Here is a 12,186-nt window from a genome sequence, read left to right as displayed (position 1 = left end):
TTTATTGTTTTTGTAATTGATTATTCAAACTGTGGCTGAGTGCTAATGTACATTGTGCTGGTAAAAAAAAATAGATATATTTTTTCAAATCATTTGTTTTTTGTATTATAAATCAAAAGCTTTACAAAATTGAAACAGTGTTGAAAATTATTTGTACTGTATTCTGGATTTCACTTTAAAACTTGTGTACACATAGACGGACAGATGCCTTTGGATAAACAGCCAAGTGCTACATATTGCTAAAACTGATTGGACTGAACAAAACTGATCTTGCCCCATGAATTTTCTTTACATTCTCTGTTCTACATCTCACTCAAAATAAAAACACCAAAACATTTAGTTACTGAAACTCACCAATTATGTATAACATCGTCACATTGATATTAGCATTTGTCTTTATTGTTACACATGTTCAAATCAATTTGCACATTCTTCATCATGAAATATACTTTTTATTTGCCTTTACTTGAACACTTTTATTTGTGATGAAGCAGGCTTGTGGATGATTATAAGATAGTTTCCTTTGATTGTTTCAGGACAATTTTCTTGAAGAATAACTTCAAGAATCAAGGTTCTTTCAGAAATCATGCAGTTTGAGCTGCATTTGCTGCTGGAATCAGTAGTTAGCCTGCAAGCTTGTAACCTAAGTTCAACTAATTCAGAAGTGAAAAGCTGTTATAGTGTGGTGTAAGCCAATGAAAATAATAAGTTTCACAGGGCAATGGTAGTATTGTTGCACTGTGTCTGAAAGGGTCTTCAGATGGCAGTGTATGTCCCTTTCTGTTCTGATCAACCAATCTTTGTTATTGCTTCTATTACAATTTGCTTTTAAGGTAATCATCTAGGGGGCTCTTTAAGTAGAGATCAATGGCAGAAATTCTGTTGTTGTTTGGAGACAACTTTAACAAAATAGCTTTCCTGTGGAATAAAATAAATACATTTTTATAAAATTTGGATAAAAGCTAAATGTCTGTGTCTCTCCAGTCATCTCTGTTCATATCTCTGGGGATCTCAAGAAATGCACACTGACACTGTAACAACAGAACCACATCTGCACTGTTATGAGTCAGTGATGAAGTCTGGACTAGCCACTGTTTTTTGTTGTTTTTGTGAGGAATACAGAGAAGGGTAGAGGGAGTGGGGGGATAGGGATCAGTGTAAAATCATATCAGCCTGGTTGCCGTGGACTCTTCCTCTACAGCGCCTCACAAACGCACACCGAAAGAAAAGGATAAGGAAAGTCGAGTTAGAAGTGAGCTGCTGATGGACACTGAAAATATCTCCACAACGGCTTTTCCCCGATATCTGAGCAATCCTCACCTCACATCTCCAAACCTCACCAGCACTTTCAAACTTGCCGGAGCCGAATCCTTGCTGCGGGCCCACTGGGCAGCGCTTCCTGAAAGTCCTCTCTGCTCAAGTCAAGAAAACGCTGCAGACTCCCATTAGTGGAGTCCTCACGTGTAAGTGTTTGTTTTTTACACCGTGCCCCCGCAAAGCAGTGGCTAAGCTACAGTAGCTTCACTCCACTACACACTACACATTTTCTGCTGTAGCTGTTTTCCCTATTCCACAGATATCATCGAAGTATGCCACCACTTACCTCTCCATCTGGTTGTGACTGCTGCCTGCATTTGACCATCGCTGAACTGGAAAGACGTATCTCCACTCTCTACCCACTCCGGGATGAGGAACGATACCTTGACTCCCTTGTTACTGTTGGTGCTACTCCTACTCAGCTGAGGCTGAGCTGGACTCCACTCCCCTGGTTGTCCAAGTCCCACGTTGAGGATCTCTGGCTACAGCTAGGAGCTAAGCCAAAGAATCCGGCAACAACTTCATTCACACCAAATCCAAAAATTTATAACTCCACTCACAGTCAGGGTCCATGGGTTGCTGTCTATAGAAGAAACAAAGGAAACAAGTCTCCCCCACACTCATCTCCTTCTCCTTTCCACGAACTTCAGCTTTCTAACTGACACGGTCCCCCTTGACAGGAGACCCTCATCCCGTGTCGGATGCAACTGCTGTTACTGCTAACCCTTCACACATCTGGAGAAGGGGCCGCCCGGCGTAACAAGCGAGCGGGAAGTCCTCCTTCTACTGCCGCAGGCTGCTAAGGGAGGCTATTAACAGCCGCTCTGGGGGGTTCACTTTCTCACAGCTGACTGGAAAGCAGCCTCCCATGTCGGACGACAGGTCATCACCACAACACTCGCAGGAACAGCCCACTCACCCTCATCTGAGTTTGCCCCGCTCTGATGACACGAGAGATTCACTGGTTTAGACTCTAGTGATCATAACAACTACAGATCCATTACCAACTTACCATTCATCTCCAAAATTCTTGAGAGGGTAGTTGCAACTCAACTTCAGGCCCACCTTGACAGCAATAATCTCTCTGAACAATGCCAATCTGGTTTTCGTCTCAAGCATACCACAGAAACTGCACTGGTCAGGATTACAAACGACCTCCTCTGTACAGCTGATTCTGGTTTACTTTGTACCCTCATCCTCCTTGATCTCATAGCAGCCTTTGATACAATATCGCATCAAATGCTCCTGGATAGACTGGCTACCATTGGAATTGGGGGCACTGTGTACCAGTGGTTTCCCTCTTACCTTACGGGTAAAACACACTTCATTCAGATACAGAACTACTATTCTGAACGCACCACAGTTCACCATGGCATTCCTCAGGGTTCAGTGTTGGGACCATTCCTGTTAATCATGTACCTCCTCCCTCTTGGCAAAATCTTCCGCCACAATGGTATTCACTTTCATTGCTATGCTGATGATATTCAGCTATATCTGTCCACTGAACCCACCTCCACTCTGGCCCCCACTACCCTTACTGCCTGTCTGCATGACATACAAATATGGATGACAAAAAATTACCTACAACTAAACAGCAGTAAAACCGAGCTACTGCTCATTGGCACAAAATCCACACTCCCTAAAAATAGTATTTGTTCCCTCCCAGTTGTTGATGCCATCATTCCTGTCTCCACACAGGTCAAGAGCCTTGGAGTTACCCTGGACAGTACTCTCTCCTTTTCAAATCATATCAACAATATCTTCTGCATTGCTTTTTTCCACTTATGTAACATTTCCAGACTCCGCCCCACTCTAACTTAGTCAAAACTCTGTAGCACGGATCATCACATGCACAAAATTCACTGAACATGTCACCCCTGACTTCACTGGCTCCCTGTATCACAGCGGATTAACTACAAAATACTCCTACCTACATTCAAAGCACTACATAATCTATCCCCCCATCTCATAGACCTGCTGAAGACGCACGCTCCCTCTCGTTCTCTTCGTTCCTCATCAGCCAATCAACTAGCACAGCCAGTCTTTAACCTTAGTACAATGGGTGCCAGGGCCTTTTCCTGTTCTGCACCTCAACACTGGAATTCACTTCCCCATCACATTTGCATACTGGACTCCGTTACAGAATTCAAAATTGCTCTCAAAACTCATCTATTTAGAATAGCTTATTCACTGTAATTACTACAACTGCACCCCATTTTTGCTGACTAAATGTTAACTTTTCTCACTTGCCTGTTGTTGACTGTAAATACATGTCTTTATGTTGCTGCTTGCTTTGTACTACCTTTTATTTTTATCTGTATTTGGTTTTATATATTGGAAGGTGACCTTGAGTGTCATGAAAGGCGCCTTTAAATAAAATGTATTATTATTATTATTATATCTCTCGATGCTTAATTCTCAAGCATCAGTGGCAGCCTCTCCACCGACAGCACTACAAGCAATGTTGCCCTGTGGGCAGCTGTGTTTTCCTCCTTTGTCAGACAGTAAAGCCTAGTTTATGCTTCTGCGTCGCGGCGATGGCGTACCTAGGGCGTACACCCGACGCCGTCACTGAGCATTCATAGTTCTGTGTCGAGGGAACGCGTTGCTCCGCAATTCACCACCAAGCCGTTAGGGGGGGTGGCTGTGTCTTTGTATGGTTTTGGGGGGCTCTTGTCGGATCCCCGTGTTTCGCGAGATTTCCCTCCACAAATTGTTGGCCATTTGGCAGTCTTTATACTGCTGCGAAGAGGAGTTGTAGAGGTGGTCGTACTTGCGTACCTCCTCGATAATTCTTTCTTCGGTCCATTTTTTCTTGTAGCTCTCACCACAGAAACTTTGAAAATGTCGGTGTTGTTGTAGGGGGTCTGCGTCGACGGCGTAGGTACGGCGTCGACGCGACGCAGAAGCATAAACCAGGCTTAATGATTAGCGGCCCGATTCACCTATAACCCCTGCCCCACTATTCAACATAGATTCAAATCAGCTGTTCACCCTTTCCTTGGCTAAGGAGGAAGCATGCTCTGCTTCTTCTCTTCTCACAGATTTTCTCAGGTTTTCAGTAAGGATTTGGCCCTCTCTTTGCCTCCCCATAGACCTTACAATTGTGCAAATACAAATATATGATTATTGTCATTATTATTGTTAAGCCTTTATTTCACAGCATCTTCCACAGTGTCAAAGCAGAGATAGAATGAGAACTTATTAAGCTGCACAAAAAGTGTATAAATAGACTTTAGACTTTAGACTGATCCTTGATATCCCAATTTGGGAAATTCTTTTGTTGCAGTAGCAATTAAACATACAAACACAAAATATATACAACAATTTTTTAAAAAAGTAACCAAAAAGTAACAAAAAATATAAAGAGGAATAACAGTGGTTTGTTAAAAATAAAAATACAACTAAGTAGTACTAGATATATAGTTATACAATATGTATTATAATGTATAATACATATTATATAATATTACAATAATATAATAAAAACACAATATAACTAAGTATACAAACAAGTATTTACAGCAAAAAATGTGTGCAGTTTCACTTGTGAAATAAATGTGAACAATAGACAGTATGTGCAGTATTGCAGTAGTGCAGATAATATGTAAAATATTGGGGTTTGCGAGGTTGGTGGATTAACTGTTTAAGGTGCTAAATGGGAAAGGATGTACATCCATAAATGTGTTATTTTCTAATCATTGACATATTTATGAACAGCAAAAGGCAAAAGTTACACTTACTGTAGCTGTGTTTGTACGGTGACAAAAAAAGCAGTTATCCTTAAGATTTCCATCAGTTTTATCTTCACAGTGCTGTCAACGATGAACAACTTGCTGGAAAAAGTACTTACTGAGATATTACCATGTATGCACAAGTCTAAAACAGTACTTTGCAGTTACCCTTCAGAGTGATGAAACTTACATCTATTTCTTAATTCCATTGCCATCTGCAGCAATATAAATGATGGAGGTTCTGACTGAAAATTGCTGGAAGAAAAAGATCATTTCAGTGTTCATTCATTCCTAAAGGTCTGTTCACAAAGACATACATTTAGGGATGCACTCCTCCATTCAACATGCAGATGCAGCGTGAATAACTAAGTACATGTAGCAATGAGGCAAACAATGAAATTTTTTTGGAACATTGACATTGAGATTACCATACATACTGTTACTACATATGCTGTATTGTACTGCATAGTATTATAGTGTTGTAGTATAGCATTACACATCTGTGCACTGAGTTGTACATATATCATTTACTCTACTTCATGCACAATAGTTTTAGGCATACATATGACATGGAGTGCACAACATGCAAATCTGCAGTGGCAAACTACTGATGAATTTACTGACATTTCAGCGCTTCAAGTAATGGGTCGAAAGAGCTTAGAATTAGAGAAATCACCTTGAAATATTTTCCCTGAAATGATCATTCTGAAAGCTGATCGAAACCAGCTGTAAAAGAAAGCATAGACCAATGGATTGAGCATTGAATTTGACCATCCGAGCCACTTAAATGCTGCAATCATAGGGACTGGTATTGTATAATTATGCAAAGGATTGAAGGTCATACAAAGAAGAAAAGGAGTCCAACAGATGAGAAAGACTCCCATAACAATAGCCAGAGTTTTGGTGGCCTTTCTCTCCATCTTACTGACAGTTGCTCCAGACTTTGTGCCCTGACAGGTTGTTTTCTGAATGCTGTATGCTTGTCTCTGTGCCACCATCAGAATCTTTAGGTAGATGGTGGACATTATGATTGCTGGGAGATAAAAACCCAAACCAATTCCTATAATTGCAAAACGTATATTTTGAAATAAAACACATGTTCTGTCAGATTGTTCTTGGTTCACTCCCAAAATCATGATGCTAATTCCATTTAGTGCAGGGACAGTCCAGCTCACCAGGATCATGATCACAATAACATGGACATTTATTTTAGTTCTATACCTCAGAGGCTGACACACAGCATAATATCTGTCAACAGAAATGAAACACAAGTTCAAAATAGAAGCTGTAGACAAAAAGAGGTCAACGCTGCTTCGTACTTTACAGAGTACATCTTGAAGATACCAACAAGAGCTCACAGATAGTAATGCGCTAAGAGGCAAAACGAAAAGCCCGACAAGCAGGTCAGCCACAGCCAGAGAGAGGATGAGGTAGTTTGTAGGAGTGTGAAGCTGTTTGAAGTAAGCAATAGAGATTATGAGAAGAAGATTTCCAAACATGATCAGAACTGATAAAGAGCCAATGAAAAAACATAATAAATATGTGGTGGTGGTCACTGTTGTCACGCCAAATACATTTTCTGATTTATTGCAGAGATGTTTGTCCTCAAAAACATCTTGAGATCTGTGGACAAAAAAAGTTAGGTTCCATGTATAAATGACCATGAACAGTGAGGTAACATTTGCAGTCGTGCCTTAAATCAAGTAAATTAACAGAATCAAGTTTTCTGCAGAGAGAGGTTTTCAGTTACTTTTAGTGCTCTGTATGTTTCATATCATACCTGTTTGATTTGCGCATCTGTCCTGATGGGAGCCCTCGGTCTCCGTGCTACTGAGAATATGTTCGGATTGAAAGCTTTTATCGTGGTCTCATTTGGATATTATGGTCAAGGGAGTGGCATTTAACGTCAGTCAATATGATGAGTCATACAACTCCTTGTGAATGTTCGTGTTTAATCTCCCACACCATTTTGCAATTCTATTCTAATCTCTTTCAAATTATTCTTATTATTAGTTATTATTAACTTTCAATTATTTAAAATCAAATACATTTTAAATTTTACAGACAGTCCACTTTATTCAGGTCCATGTTTCCCCTCATTTACCCCCCTGAATATCTTCGGGATTCGTGAGTACTGATTACATTGCTTGCCATTACAGTTTTTAGGCCTCCATGCTGCCAAACCTCAACTCAGGCCTGCACCAGGTTTTGCAACAACAGACTTAAAGTGACTGAGAGACACTGGTATTGTTTAGTGGATGCACAAGAAATTCTACTGGCGATGGAAGTTAAAGAGCTTGTGCACAGGGGCCTCAGCAAGGCCATTCTAGTTCACCTTCACCCTATGCTTTTGGGGTTACTTGGGAGGAGGTTTCATGTTCATCATTCTTCTTTTTTACATTCTTTTTATTCGTGGGTGCCATTTCAGGGACTGACTCCTCATTACAGCTACTATTTTACATACATACATGCTACCACCCAGGAATTTCTAAACACATCAAATAAGGGACTATGCCTTTTGTCAACTTTTTATTACTTTTTAAAAAGCAGATTCACAGGAAAATATCATTTAAACAGGAGGACAATGGGAGAGAAGAGTAAAATATGGGAGAATCACAAGACAAGGGTTGATTGCGTACTAACTCTCAAATTGATGGCTGCCACAGTAGTAAAGGGATGGGAAGAGTGTAAAGACCTTTGATGCTTCTCTTACCATCCTTATTTTTACTATTATAATCAAGTGGGGTTTGTTCTCCATCTTGTTTCAATCCCTGTTATGTTCAGTCTAAAACTAGTCTGCGATGCAAAGGGTCAGCATGCCTACGTCCTTGCTTTTGCCATGTTGTTTGTTCAGGCATTGCTCAACCAGCCCTCATGGGTCAAGGTCCAGCCACTAGAAGCTCCCTGGTGAGTTTCCCTTCCAGATCTGGCTTCTCTTTCCCTGTCCTGCCCGAGATGCTGCTGTTTGTGCTCGGCCAATTCATGTGAGATCTGTGAATCACTGTTAGTCAGTCACCCACCTCTGGGACTAATTTATCTTGGGAGACCCTGCCAAGAACTATTGCTCCCGACAACACAGGTCCCAGCATCACAGGGATGCAGAAATCCTCTGCCATGTTAAGGTAGTGATTGCTGGAGTGGTACCATTAGCTCAATCTTTTTTTTTTTTTTTTTTTTTTTTTTTTAAAAAGCAAAACAAAGAGCTGTTGTTGGAGTTTTGACCTCTTGAGACTTTTTCTGTTGTCTATGCACTTTGGAAGTTGATCAAGTTGTGCCAGAATTCCCTAATCTGTTTTAACTGCTTAGCTAAAATTGTACTCATTTTGACAATTTAACACGTAACTGCAGTCAAGGCAGAAAATCACCTGAATTAAAGGAAATTATGCTACATGTCAGTGACATGTTCCGTGTGACAGTGGTGCTGTGCATTATTGGGCTTATGTTGAAACCAGTGTGTTTTTGTGTTGAGGGCCATCATCACAGGGGAACAGAGGCCATCAGTAACAAAAGAGCATGACAGATTCATTACCATTGCAACTCAAGATATATTGGTTTATCAATCACAAACCTGGGCACTGACATTCCCCTCAGGATGAGATGAGAGCCATTGCCATGAACCCGTTGACCCTGTGACCCAGACACTCTTCTTGCCCCAGCTCAGTCATTGAAGATGTGATTCAGCCCAGTAAGACATTGTGTGAAATATTTATCCAAGGCAGATGAGACACGATTCCACTTTAAACGAGGATATGCTTTATTACAAAAATGCAATTTAAAAACAACAATGAAACACCATTCAGACAGGGCCAAAGAAAGAGGGGAACTAACTCAAAGTTGAGGCTTACTGGGGTGTAGGGACTACTGATTGGTGCGGGGAAACCCAACCAAAAATATAAGCACCCAGACACTCGTGACAGTCGCACACGCACACACTCTGTGAGGCTGCTGCTACCCCACCTGAGGCCACAGGTGTGCCACGCCCTTGATCCTTTGCAGTTTGCTTACCAAGAGAAGGTGGGAGTGGAGGACGCCATCGTCTACTTGCTACACTGATCCCTCCCCCACCTGGACAGGGGCAGCGGCGCGGTGAGGATTACATTTTTGGACTTCTCCAGCGCCCTTCAACACCATCCAGCCTCTGCTCCTCAGAGATAAGCTGTCAGAGATGGGAGTAGGCTCACACGTGGTGGTCTGGATTACAGACTATCTGACAGGCAGACCTCAGTATGTGAGACTGGGGGACTGCAGGTCTGACACCATGGTTTGCAGCACAGGAGCACCGCATGGGACCGTGCTCTCTCCAGTCCTGTTCACCCTGTACACATCGGACTTCCAATACAACTCAGAGTCCTGCTACGTGCAAAAGTTTGCAGACGACACTGCTATCGTGGGCTGTATCAGGGACAGATAGGGGGAGGAGTACAGGACACTGATCCAGGACTTTGTCACATGGTGCGACTCCAACCACCTGCACCTCAACACCACCAAGACCAGGGAGATGGCGGTAGACTTCAGGAGGCCCAGGCTCCATCCGGAGCCTGTGACCATCAAAGGGGACTGTGTGGAGATTGTACGGACTTACAAATACCTGGGAGTGCAGCTGGATGATAAAATGGACTGGACTGCCAACACAGACGTTCTGTGCAGGAGAGGACAGAGCCGACTGTACTTCCTCAGAAGGCTTGCGTCCTTCAACATCTGCAAAAAGATGCTGCAGATGTTCTCCCAGACTGTGGTAGCAAGTGTCCTCTTCTACGCAGTCTGGGAGAGGCAGCATCAAAAAGAGGGACGCTACACATCTGGACAAACTGGTGAGGAAGGCCGGCTCTGTTGTGGGCACAGAGCTGGACAGCCTGACATCTGTGGCAGAGCGATGGGCACTGAGCAGGCTCCTGTCAATCATGGCACAGCAGCTTCAGTGACAGGCTGCTGTCACTGTCCTGCTCCAATGACAGACTGGGGATGTCGTTCCTCCCCTACGTCTTTTTTACCTTTAACTATTAACTCCTTGCTTGCTGTACTTTTAGATTATTTATTGCATGCCTTTTACTTAAAATTTGTGGAATATGCTGGAACTTGTGAATTTCCCTTGGGGATGAATAAAGTATCTATCTATCTATCTATCTATCTATCCAACTAAACGACTTGTAACTAAAATGTGGAAAATTTAAATTCAGTTTAATTGATGTGCTTCAAATTGTTTGTTTGACATGTATTAAGTAACAGTGGAAAAATTTCTAGTCTTGCAAATTACCATCATTTTATATTTAACAAATATTGAAGCACTTCTTTTTTTATTGTTTTTTTTTTTTGGGGGGGGGGGGGGGGGGTAGCCTTTATGATGGAGACAGCTGAAGGTGCAATAGGAAAGAGGACAGAGACAGAGAGGGGACGATACACAGCAAATTAGCCGCAGGCGGCCAATGGGTAAGACGGCTAGCAACAGAGAGTAGCATATGACCTGGCTTCTTAGCCTTAGCTACATTGGTAGCTTCGAGTTAATTGTGTGTATTTCAGCAACCATGCCTGCCTCAGCTCCACTGACCTTCCAACCCATTTTTGGATTCGCCAGGAGTTTATTGGAGTCAAGTACTGCCAAGACAGCGACATCCAGAGCCTGAGCTTCACAAAGACTCTTGAGAATCTTATGAGTGACATCATGGACAAACAGTTTTTCCATCTCGAGTCAATAAATATTTAATCTTTCTTTCGAATCAATACCGACTGTCCCTTTCGAGGTTACGGGGGGGCTGGAGCCTATCCCAGCTGTCAACGGGTGACAGACGGGGTACACCCTGAACCGGTCGCCAGTCGATTGCAGGGCAACAGATGGAGACAGACAACCATTCACGCTCAAACTCACACCTAAGGACAATTATGAGAGTCACCAATTAACCTAATGAGCATGTTTTTGGTCTGTGGGAGGAATGGAGTGCCCGGAGAGAACCCACGCATGCATGGGAAGAACCGGGGATCGAACCAGCGACCTCCTCGCTGTGAGCCACGCCACCGTGCCGCGTCTAATCAATATTAATACTAATTACTAACAGCAGCGAAATCTTTTAACTTCATAATTCAGAATTCATTTGGAAAGTAAACAACAGTGTATGAGGTACACATTGAAATTTTCAGTGATTAAGATGTGTACGTTGAATGTAAATAAGGTGATAGAGTGCACACAAATGTGTCTTTCGTATATTAAAAAGAAAGATTAAAGATATTTTAGGCAATATGTGGTTCAGAAGGTGCTTTGATTAGTTGTTCATATCACACCAGAGGCCAGATATGTAAAAATCAGTGACAGCTGACGAGTGATAATTGTGAAAGGCCATGAAAGTGGACATTTTGAATATATGAAGATATGAGATATATGAAGAATATTGAAGTGAATATTAATAAACATGTTTTCTAATCATGAATACAATAGCAGGTCAGCATGACACAAGACAGACGCTTTTTACTGAAGTTGTTTTTGTACAGTGAAACAGAGAAGTTATCCTTCTACAGTGTAACATTCATAGTGTTGTGAACAATGCACAATTTGCTGGTGAAAGTACTGATTTAGATATTAGCGTTCATGCACGAGTCTTATTTAGTACTTTGCATTTACTCTTATTTATTTCATATCACTTTGAATGATGAAACTCATCTTTTTCTTAAATCCATTGACATCTGCAGCCAGATCAAATAATGGAGGCCCTGAGTGAAAACTGCTGTTAGAGACAGATCATTTCACCGTTCATTATTTCCTTACAGGACTGTTTAAAGCTTTGTGTGCTGTAGCAAGGGAAGCAAAGATCAAGACTTTGAAAAGGACTATAAATATTCACACAGACAAAACTTCAGAGATGTGTTCCCACGTTCAACACACAGAATACAGAACAGTAATAACTGAATTTATGGAGTAAATAAGACACAAAATCAGATATATGGATCCTACGTTTATTAACATACATACACATTCAGTTTACACACTGTTCAAAGCGTTATCACTGAATTGGGTTCAACATACAGATGTACATATTTATGCACAGTACAGTGAAAATGTGTTTGTAAATATATGACATGCAGTGGACATGAGATTCATCTTCAGTGTCGAACAAATCGCTGACATAACAGCACTCCAAATAATGAG

General features: G+C 41.6%; 1 pseudogene; it reads right to left on the bottom strand.

The window, feature by feature from the left end:
• Window positions 1-5,686: 5,686 nt before the first annotated feature.
• LOC143336714 (trace amine-associated receptor 1-like) lies at window positions 5,687-9,085 on the bottom strand (annotated as a pseudogene).
• Between the last annotated feature and the right edge of the window lie 3,101 nt (window positions 9,086-12,186).

Source organism: Chaetodon auriga, chromosome 18 (assembly GCF_051107435.1).
Source record: "Chaetodon auriga isolate fChaAug3 chromosome 18, fChaAug3.hap1, whole genome shotgun sequence".
Taxonomy (NCBI): domain Eukaryota; kingdom Metazoa; phylum Chordata; class Actinopteri; order Chaetodontiformes; family Chaetodontidae; genus Chaetodon; species Chaetodon auriga.
This window is presented reverse-complemented; position numbering and strand designations above follow the sequence as displayed.